Source organism: Pan troglodytes, chromosome 21, assembly GCF_028858775.2.
Source record: "Pan troglodytes isolate AG18354 chromosome 21, NHGRI_mPanTro3-v2.0_pri, whole genome shotgun sequence".
Lineage (NCBI taxonomy): Eukaryota > Metazoa > Chordata > Mammalia > Primates > Hominidae > Pan > Pan troglodytes.
The window spans coordinates 69691759-69702897 of record NC_072419.2 but is presented as its reverse complement, the minus strand read 5'-3'; positions in this window follow the sequence as shown (position 1 = coordinate 69702897).

Genomic DNA, 11139 nt, shown 5'->3' with positions numbered 1-11139 from the left:
GTGCAGGGATGGCGGGGTTCAGGGATGGTGGGGTGCAGAGCTGGTGGGGTGTGGGGTGCAGAGCTGGTGGGAGGTGGGGTACAGGGCTCATGGGGGGTGGGGTGCAGGGCTGCTGGGGTATAGGGCTGATGGGGTACAAGGCTGATGGGGTGCAGGGCTGATGGGGTACAGGGCTGGTGGGGTGCAGGGTTGATGGGGTGCACGACTGATGGGGTGCAGGGCTGCTGGGATGCAGGGAGGGTAGGGGTGGGGTGCAGAGCTGGTGGGGGTGGGGTGCAGTGCTGGTGGGAAGTGGGGTGCAGGGCTGATGGGGTACAGGGCTGATGGGGTGCAGGGCTGGTGGGGTGCAGGGCTGATGGGGTACAGGGCTGCTGGGGTGCAGGGCTGGTGGAGTTCAGGCCAGTGGATCTGACTCAGAGCCACCAAAACCTCAACCGAGGCCTCTCTGCTTTCTTTTCTTCTAAACGGTTCTGTCATGTAAACTTTTTTTGAAGACGAGTTCTGTGGATAGAACAAGGTTAGAAACGCCACCTGACAGAGCGGCCTGCGATGCCCCTCACTGTCCTGGAGCCAGACAGGTGGAGGAGAGACCTCGGGGCTGGGCCGCGTCAGCTGACTCCAGAGTGGACACCAGGTGAGTCCCAAACCTTAGGTGAGGGTGAGCCCTGTCCAACCCTGGGACGCATCCTGGGGGCTAGGGAAGCCGTGACCTTATGCCCTTGTCATGTGCTGCTGAGATGGCACCTCTGGTGAGACGCTGGGCACTGTCTCTAGGGGTGCAGGGAGTGGGGGAGCCTGGGAGCTGTCTCCAGGGGCGCAGGGAGGTGGCGGGGCCCTGACTGCCCCCCACCTGCCCACCTCCTCCCTAGAGGTTGCATCCAGCCAGTATGGCTTGCACAGAGAGCCTATTAAAATCGTGCATCTCTTTGAGGGGAAATATCTCTGCCCCATCAGCCTGGTGGGAGGTGGAATGCCGCCCATGCCTCCAGAGTCCGCAGGAGATACAGGACCCGCCCATGGTGACTGCCTGGGCTCAGCCTCCCAGGCGTCTCTGTGGGAGACAGAAAAGAGCTGCTGTGGGCACTGAGGGTGTTGCAGCTAACAAGGCCGGAAGCCAAAGTGCAGCCACCTTAATTAGCAGTTTCCCCAGTGTGGAGGTTGTTCATTAACCGGAAGTTTGATGCGTAAGGGGTGAGGGCGCTGGAGGCAGGGATGAGTGAGCTGTCTGCCTGAGCCTGCTGCTCTGAGACCCTCCTCCCTCCATCCCGAGCCAGTGTCCTGCCAAGGTGTTGCCCCGACTGCTCCCTTCCCCTCAGGTGTGTGGCCTGACAATCCATCGGCCCCTCATTTCCAGGCAATGCCCAGGGAGGGGACTCCTGGAAGAAACTGGCCTCTTGACTTAGGGTTAAACGTCCTCTGGTTTGAAGACACAAGAGTCTGCATTTGCCCAATACTTGGGGTTCTCAGCTTTTCTCCAACCTGGTCATCACAGAGTGACCAGCATTGGCCTGGCAATGGTGCCTTCACATGGGAGCGAAAAGGACCAGCCTGAGGTGAGGAGGATGGGTCCTGTGTCCCCACTCTCCCCTGAGCCCGGGGCCTTGCAGTGGCCTTGACCTTCAGCCCTGGGCTTCTTCCTACCCGAGCCCCCGGCAGTGTCCCTCAGCCCAGCCCAGCCCGTTCAGCCTTTGCCTGGGGCCAGTCACTGAGGGTGGCTTCCCCGGGACGTCCCGGGCTCCCTTGAAGGAGCCGCTCTCGGCGCGATTCTGCGGACGGATGGGGGCGTCTGTGCTGAGCCCTCCACTGTCTTGGGCTCTTCTAATATCACACTGAGCACTGGGCGTTGTTCGTCCCACTCTACGGATGAGAAAGTCGGGGCTCATGTAGGTGGAGGAAACTGCCTGAGCACCAGAACCTGGGGAGGCGCCGAGGCTGGACCGAGCCTGCTGTGCCTGTGCCTGTGCCGAGCCCGCCGTGGCTGTGCCTGTGCTGAGCCTGCCGTGCTGAGCCTGCTGTGGCTGTGGCCATGCCGAGCCCGCCATGGCTGTGCCTGTGCCGAGCCCGCCGTGGCTGTGGCCGTGCCGAGCCCGCCGTGGCTGTGGCCGTGCCGAGCCCGCCGTGGCTGTGCCTGTGCCGAGCCCGCCGTGGCTGTGGCCGTGCCGAGCCCGCCGTGGCTGTGCCTGTGCCGAGCCTGCCGTGCTGAGCCTGCCGTGGCTGTGGCTGTGCCGAGCCTGCCGTGGCTGTGCCTGTGCTGAGCCTGCCGTGCTGAGCCTGCCGTGGCTGTGCCTGTGCTGAGCCTGCCGTGCTGAGCCTGCCGTGGCTGTGGCCGTGCCGAGCCCGCCGTGGCTGTGGCCGTGCCGAGCCCGCCGTGGCTGTGCCTGTGCCGAGCCCGCCGTGCCTGTGGCCGTGCCGAGCCCGCCGTGGCTGTGGCCGTGCCGAGCCTGCCGTGGCTGAGGCTGGGCCGAGCCTGCCGTGGCTGAGGCTGGACCGAGCCTGCTGTGCTGAGCCTGCCGTGGCTGTGGCCATGCCGAGCCCGCCGTGGCTGTGCCTGTGCCGAGCCGAGCCTGCTGTGGCTGTGGCTGTGCTGAGCCTGCTGTGGCCGTGTTGCTGCACATTTACCAGGCAGGGACTCAGTTTCCCCTGGGGTGCAACTGAGGGCTGGGCTGGGGGATCACAAAGAGGGAGGCAGCACGAGGTGCTTGTGGGGGCTCTGGGCTGCACGTTCCAGCAGGAGCAGGGGCGACGGCCCGCGTCTCTGAACAGGCTCTTTTAGTGGTGCTGGGCGGGACCCGGGTGTGCCCCTCCCGTGGGCCAGAGCGACTCTAGGGCCCAGGCCTGGACTCTTGGGCTGCAGGTGAGAGCCAGGCGGCGGGGCAGGGAGTCAGAGGCAGAGGCAGGGGCGAGGCAGCTCCTCCTGGCTGCACCCCGAGACACTGGAGGAAGCTGTCTCTGAGCTCTTCCTCCTGCTGTCCAGACCAGGCGCTGAAATCAAAGACAGAACTGATACTGACCACAAAGCCTCTCAGAGCCACTTCATTGGAGAAGATTAGGGTCAGGCAGCGGCGGGCAGCTCACGGCCGCACGGGGCTTCCCTCTGGGGGGCCGGGATTTGATCTCCCTGAGCAGGATTTTCCACAGGAAGAGTCAGTCCCGTGCGCCTCCTTTAAGCCTTAACCAAAGCGGGGTTCCTCCATCAGGCCTGCGGGGGCCCACGGCCCCCAGCTGTTGCCCGTGTGCACACCTGGAACCACGTCTAAGTCCTTGCCGGCCAGAGGCCTTTTCTCACCACCCATGCTCATCCTCAGCCCTTCCTGCCTTCAGCCATGCCCGAGGCTCTGCCCTGGGTAATAGGTCCGCCCTGGGTGGAGGCTCTGCCCTAGGTGGTGGGTCTGCACTGGGTGGCGGGTCTGGGGTGGCCAAGGCAGGTGCAGCCCTCCTGGGCCCTTCAGTCGGCTGGGGTGAGAGTTAATCAACAGTCTCCATGGCGGGGAACAGGAGGGACCTGTCCCGTGAGAGGGGAGTCAGGAAGGACTCTTGGGAAGATGGCCTTTCATTCAAAGCCTGAATGAGAATCAGCCAGATGTGCTGGGGCCAGGCAGGTGGGGACGAGTGCGCAGGGAGGGGCTCAGCATCTTCTAGCACCAACCACACACCTGCAAGAGAGAAGACAGGGTAGACCCCTGTGGCCCCCTGGGGCTGAGACGGCTTTAGGATGGTACTCCAGTTGCCCCCATCCTTTCCCGAGACCCTCCTGGACCTGAGCTCCGGGATGCAGGAGCGGTGAGTCTGCCCTGCTTTGGTCTTCTGTGGGACTGGCAGCACGTCCAGAAGACGTTTGCTGCGTTTAATGATACTGGGGACAGGACAGTGGCCCTGGGCGTTTAATGGGGCTGGGGACAGGCCAGTGGCCCTGGGCATTTAATGGGGCTGGGGACAGGCCAGTGGCCCTGGGCGTTTAATGGGGCTGGGGACAGGACAGTGGCCCTGGGCGTTTAATGAGACTGGGGACAGGACAGTGGCCCTGGGCGTTTAATGGGGCTGGGGACAGGACAGTGGCCCTGGACGTTTAATGGGGCTGGGGACAGGACAGTGGCCCTGGGCGTTTAATGGGGCTGCGGACAGGACAGTGGCCCTGGGCGTTTAATGGGGCTGGGGACAGGACAGTGGCCCTGGGCGTTTAATGGGGCTGGGGACAGGACAGTGGCCCTGGGCGTTTAATGGGGCTGGGGACAAGACAGTGGCCCTGGGCTCTGAGGTCCCTGCAGACCTGCTGCGTGGCCAGGTCTCGACTTTGGTCCCTGCACCTCAAAACAAGGGTGTTGACACAGGGTCTCTGTGACCTGTGGCAGCCCCAGTGTTCCGTCCTTGTCCTCACGGGACTCAGAGCCTCCCTCCACGAGCTGCTGCTGGGCTCACCTGTCCTGGTGGTTTTCCTGAGCCAGGAATAGAGTCTTCACCTGACCTAACCTGAGGCCACGCCCAGGCCACTCTGAAGTGAGATCCGGCGGCCTGGGGAGGTTCAGGGGCTCATAGATGGCTGCGCCCAACCCTGCCACACTTCTCCTGGACCTATCAGAGGTGCGTGCTGTGGTCAGTGCCTGGAGACAGAGCAGCTCCAGGCCACCCACCCTTCCGGTCTGAAGCGTCTCACCCCACACAAGGCCCCAGCACTACAAGCCCATTCTTCCCGTTCCTTGGAGCAGACCCTGGTGGCAGCATCTGCAGGGGGGTCCCAGGCAGCCTCACCGCAGGCATCACGGAAGCACGGAAGAGCTGCCTTGCGCCAGCACGGGGCACGCAGGGACGTCTGGGTGCCCCGGCTGGCAGCCACTCTCCCCGCAGGCAGGGTCTAGTGTATCCGTGTGCGATGTCTGTGATTGGGCTTTGTGCTGGGAGCGTAATGAGGAGCCTCCCCGGCCTCCCCAGACCCTGTCGCTGATGGGGGAAGGACACGTGGCCATCATAACACATACATCACCAAACGTGGGCTTCCAGCGCGGAGGAAGCAAATTAAACGCTGCAAACGAGCGTCAGGGTAATTATCCCCACCAGGGCTGGGACAGGGTCCAGGCCTCCCTGAGAACGGGGCAGACGCATATCGAGCGCTTAAGAGACGGGGAACTGGGGCAAAGGTGCTGGTGCCACAACAGCCCAGACACAGAGGAGGGTCGAGGCCGCCCCACGTCCCCATCTGCTGCGAGGAAGAGAATGATTTGGAGAGGAGCTGAAAGTCAAGTGAGTGCAGCCCATGAGGGGAAGCTCATTGGTTTAATTCCGGATGGTTAGGAGGCTCGGAGACGCCATCGGAGCCATGAATATTCATGAGCCGGCAGCCTTGCCCAGGTAGCCGAGGCCGGGCTGGCGGCTGCGTTGGCTCCGCTCATTTTTGAAACGACACAGCACTTCTGGATTGGAGACGTGATGAGCTATTTGTAGACATGTCCTTGTTGATAAGGAAACAGCGCTGGTTGACAGAACTCTCCACCCTCTGGCACGGCTGGGCTCTTCTCCCGGGGGTGGGGCGGGGGCATTGGGGGCCCGGGTTTGGGGAATGGGGCGTCAAGAAGCTGTGAGGGTGGAGAAGGGCCCTGGGCTGGGTCAGGCTGAAATGGGTCCCTCTCCCCAGCCCTTGGCTCTGTCATCATGGGAGTAACAGAATAATAATGTCACCCCATACGCTCGTGACAATCCATCTGGTATGACAAATGTTCGAACACGCTGGAAGCTGACAAGGGCTTCGTGCTGCAAACGACCCCTGCCCCCCAAAGCTATGCTCAGAAACCCAAGGCAGGTGGGGCCTGAGCTGTCCCTCCTGCTCAGGGGGCAAAGTCCCGCGAGGGCAAGCTGGCACTCACCCACCCACCAAGGACCCAGGCCGGCTCACAGGGACCTGTCCAGCTGGGTCCCAATCGTTACACTCCTCCACCTCCTCCCAAAGGCACCTTCACCCAGGCCTGGCTCTGGGCTCCCTGTAGGGGGCTAAGTGTCCAGCGTCCCCTTCCTGTAAGGAAGGAGACCAGGCTGCCGGGAGGCTCGCTGTGGGCCCCCAGCTGGGGCCAGGGCATGAGGGGACTCTGGCGTGGGGCACACTTGTGGCGGTGCTGGCCCCACACAAGTCCAGGAGGGTGGGTGGGGCTGGGAATGAGAAGGTGTGGTCTTGGTCTTGACTTGAGTGCTGGGGAGGGCAGGGCTGAGGAGGGACAGGTGGGAGGAGGCACTGCGTGGAGGAAGAACTGAGCTCCTGGAGAACTGGGTGCACCGCTCAGCAGGTGGGCGGGGTCCCAGACTCGGCATTGACACTGCCCCGGGAGGGCAGGCCTGGCAGCAGGCGTTCAGATGTCCTGCACTCGGCCACGTGTGACTGAGCGGTGCCCCGGTTTCCCGACATTACAAGAGGTGCCCAAGTTGCAGGCTGCAAGTTCCCCAACTGGCCTCAGAAGCCTGGGGTACCCAGTGCTGGGAGGCAGAGCCTGAGGATGCCCAAGGACCCCTAGCGGCTGTGGGGATGAAGCCCACCCTCTGCCCCCACTTTCAGAGGAACGTGCTGATGTGAAAATCCAATTGCCTGGCAAAGGAAACCTCTCCCTCTGAAATTAGCCCCTGGACCTGGGGACCTGAGTCCCCATAACCACAGGCTGAAAAAGGCAGTGCTGTGGGGGTCCCACCCCCAGATCCAGGGAAAACAACACGGAGAGGCTGAGGCTGCGGACGCGTGGGCCACCCCCCTCTGCACGGGACCCTCCCAGGCAGAAAAGCTGGGCAGGGGATGTTGGGGTAAATGAGCAGAGGCCCTGAGTCTGGGTGGGCAGGGTGAGCAGAGGGTGAGGCCGCCTGTCAGCAGGTGACTGTCACACTCATGCTTGTGAAAACATGCTCCTGTGCACACACATGCCCCATGCACACACGTGCACACACCCTGTTTGTGCCTATACAAGCCCTGTGTACACACGCCCCATGCACACACACTGCACACACACATCCTGTGCGCACATACACACGGCACATCTCATGAAGCATGTACCACGTGCACACACACCCTGTATACACATACATCTCATGAAACAGTCCATGCACACACACACGTGTGTGCACACGTACCCTGTGCATGCATCTACAAGCCTGGTGCACCCACACCCTGCACACATACATCTCACGCACACACACATCCCACGTACACATATCCCACGTACACGTATCCCACACACACACATCCCACGTACACACATCCCGTGTACACACAGGAAAATGATCCCTGCTTTGTGCCTCCGGGCCTGCAGCCATTCTGCTTTGGTGGAGAGGCCAGGACTGTCCAGGGCTTCCTCACCTGCTGCAAGACCTCAGCCAGTTCAGGCCCCAGCAAGACCCTCTCCACTTGCAGGAGCCAGGCGGCCATCCTGGTCCCTTGGCTCATTCTCAGCAGCTGGGAGACACCTGCTGACACAGTTCACTTTGGCTGAGGGGGAGGGAGACCCCACGTTGCTGCCTTTTCCAGCTGGTGTTTGTGGGACATGGGTCCCCAGGAATTGTTCCGGAAAGTCTGGCAGGGAGTGTCCAGCATGGCCCGTGTGGCTCCCCAGGGAACCTTTGATCTTAACAAGGCTTGGGTGGTCTCAGCAGGGTGGGGAGAAGGAAGCCCACTCAGGGTGCTGGTCCAGGGGTCGCTTCTCTGACAGTTCCCCCCGCTGTTCCCTGGGACGGGGGCCTTCTGGAGTTTGCAGCACCCTCCCTCGGTTAGAGACAGCCCTGCTCTCAAAGCCTCAGAGCCGGGACAAGCAACCCAAATTTTATGGGTGGGGAGGCTGGGCTAAGATGGGTGGGGGGACTTGCCCAGGGTCCTGAACCTGGAGGGGGCAGAATCAGGCCTAGGCCTGGATCTCCTGACTCGAGGTCCCGTGGCTCACACATACCCCAGAAAGTGGGGCCCTGATATGCCCGGGGAGGCTGAGGTGGGCTCGGGGTACATGCCCTAGGGAGGAGGGGCAGCCAGAGGGCAGGGTGTGAGGGCCACAGTGTGGTGTGATGAAACCTACATGGGAGCCCAGGGCTGCCCCCCAGAGCTGGCCCGGGGCTCAGGCCCTCGCCGTGCATCAGAATCTCATGGGAGCTTCTACAGGCCCAGAGGGGCCAGGCTCCAGGGGTCTCGTGGACACTGGGGAAAGCCACATCCACAACTGCAGGGGTCTCCTCTCTACTGGGGGTCTGGCTGGGGAACACGGGAGAGGGCAAGGTGACTTGGAGGTGCAGGAGGAGGAAGAGAATTCCCAGGACTCGGCACTCTCCTTGGGGGGGTCACTGGATCCGCAGCAGGTCTTGACGGTCACCTGAGGTCCGTCCGCAGCTCTGGGGCAACGTGCAGAAGCGTCCGGAGCCTTCACCCACCCTCCCCACCCCTGACCCCAGGGAAGCTGTGGCCCTTGTTCCTCCCCAGCTGGAGCCGCCTCCGTCCTTTCTGGATGCAGAGGTGGCCCTGGAAGGTGCAGGCTGGATGTCATTAGCAGGCGGCCAGCTGGCTGGGACAAAGGGCTTTTCTGTGTCAGTGACCTGTCGGGACGTTATTCCTCACAAAGAGCCGAGATGCGCTCCCTCTCCCGATGCCTGCCCAGAGCTCACTGCTCAGGGCTGGGAGTGTCCTCTGGATTGGGAGGGGGGTGCTGGGGGGAGCCTAGGGCTAAACCCTGAGTGGGATTCCTGGCCCCTGATGTGCTGTGAACCGATGGCCCACGGCCCCCAGGGCTTGCCCCCTCCCCTGGCTGCACCACATCTGGCCTTGCCTCCGGGCCTGTCTGGACCCTGAAGCCACTGAACCGTGACCCTCAGATGTCAGCACAAGGGCTCCCCTGAGAGTGCAGAAGAACTCCTGGGTGGCTTCAGCGAGGACCCAGGAGCCTGCACGACCCCCTCTCCATCCTCACAACGGCCCAGTGACTCGGGGCCAGCACTGACCCCACAGCTGAGGAAACCAAGGCCCAGAGAAAAAGATGATTTGCCTGAGGTCCCCTGGCAGCAGGGGCACAGCCAGAGTTCAAACCCTCAGCTCGCTGCCAACCTTCCCACTGCACGGTCTCTGGGCCATCCGCGAGACTTGGAGGCAGACCTGGGTGCCCGATCATTCTCATTCATCGCTGCAGTTTCACTGAGAGGCTGGAGGCTTCCTCTGGGAGTGCTTATAGTGAATTAACTACTCAGCAGAGAGGCAGGGAGTGTGGAGGGAGGGCCAGAAGCACTTAGAGCCACAAAACCGGAGCCAATGGGAGATCAGTAACTGTCTACAAAGAGCCTGGCAGGCGTCGCAGGGCAGGACCCAGCCCCCAGAAAGCCCAGGTATGGCGGAGCCCCTGAGAGCTTGAGGAGCCCCACTCAGAGGGCTCAGGGGAGAGGGGAGTTGCAGACAGCCCCGGCCCTGAGCCAGAGACACCCTGTGAGTCAGGACACCTGTGGCAGCTGCTGGAGCCGGTGGCAGACCCTCAGGCCTGAGCTGTGGACGTCAAGGACATCCCCACAGGAGGAAATCCACTGTGGCCCCAGGCTCTGACCTTGACCGTGACCCCAGGCCCCGACCTTGACCGTGACCCCAGACCCCGACCTTGACCGCGACCCCAGGCCCCGACCTTGACTGTGGCCCCAGGTCCTGACCTTGGCTCGGCTTGGCCTCTGCTTCGTGTCTTTGGTCCAGAAGGTGGGGATGAGCTGCTGGCTTCTTGGTGGTGAGGGGCCTTGGCTTCCGGTGCTGCCATTCACTCCTCCCCAACAAGGAAAACCTTTGGTGATTTTCAGGTTGTGATGCGTGGAAGGAATCAGGCCTCTCAGCCAACCTTTCCGTCTCCCACTATCACCCCAGCGGCTGTGCCCTACATCTTTTCAGCAAAGGCAGCTTCAGCAGGGCCCGGGATGGAAGCAGCTGCAGGTGGGGAAAGAGGGGGTGTGAGGAGAACATGTTGCCCCTTTGGCAATCCGGGCCCAATTCCCATGTTTCTCTTACACTTAACGATCTTCAAAACCTGTGCTGAACAAAACGGACAAAGACAGGGGCTCAAAGATCTCTTCTCTCAGCCCGAGGAAAAGCACTCTCTGTTCCCTGCAAGGCAGAGCACCAGGAGAGGGCAGGGAGCACCAGGAGAGGGCAGGGAGCACCAGGAGAGGGCAGGGAGCACCAGGAGAGGGCAGGGAGCACCAGGAGAGGGCAGGGAGCACCAGGAGAGGGCAGGGAGCTGGGAGCGCAGCCGAGGGCAGGGAGTTGAGAGCACAGCCGGGGGCAGGGAGCCAGGCCTGGGGGTGCAGTGGGGAGCACCTGGGCTCTGGTGAGGCTCCAGGAGGCCACTCTCATCCATGGGGTGCTCATGTCTGTGAAGGGGCAGGTGACACTGCTCACTCGTGTGGCCTCTTCGTTTTCCCGCCTCAGAGGAACAGGGTCGGAGGGACGCAGGCCAGACTCCGGTGAGCAGCAAAGCATGGGGCTCAGGCCCCACAGATGAGGTGCGAGTGACTTGGCCCCACAGAGGGGCTGAGCCCAGGCCCGACTCTCCTGATAGCCCCAGAGGGAACAGCAGCCGGGACTCCCGCAGGGCCGGGTGCACTCTGTCTCCAGGGGGGGCCCCATGGCAGGGCTGGCAGGGAGGGGTGCTTGGGGGCCACCAGGCGGTGAGCATGACCCCCGGGTCCACGGGAGGGCGAGGAGGCCTTCCCAGACTCACGGAGGCTACAGGACAGAGTTACTCTCCGCCCATCCTGGTGGATGACAGGGAAGTCAATGTGGTGAGAACTGACAGCATTGAGTCTCCGGGGCCCCAGCGTCTCTGCTCCCACCTGTCCTGAACCCTCCTCAGTCCTCTCCTGGGCCCCGTGACTCCTTGCAGACATGGGTCCTCACTCCGGGGAGGGGTGAGGTGGCCGCTGGTGACAGGCCTGCTCTGGGCCAACCCTCCCTTAGCCCTTGGACAGGCATCCGTCCATCTGTCCACGTGGTCACTGTGGCCCAAGAGCCAGGCTCTGCCTGCCAAGCCCAGACCTGCCCTCAAGGACTGGCACTGTTGGCAGGTGGGGGACAGGGGAGGCCAGCAGAGAGCAGACGCATGACATTTGGTGTGAAGAGTGCCAGGAAGACAGTCGGGCAGAGCAGGTGGGGGAGTGCTGCCCTTCCCC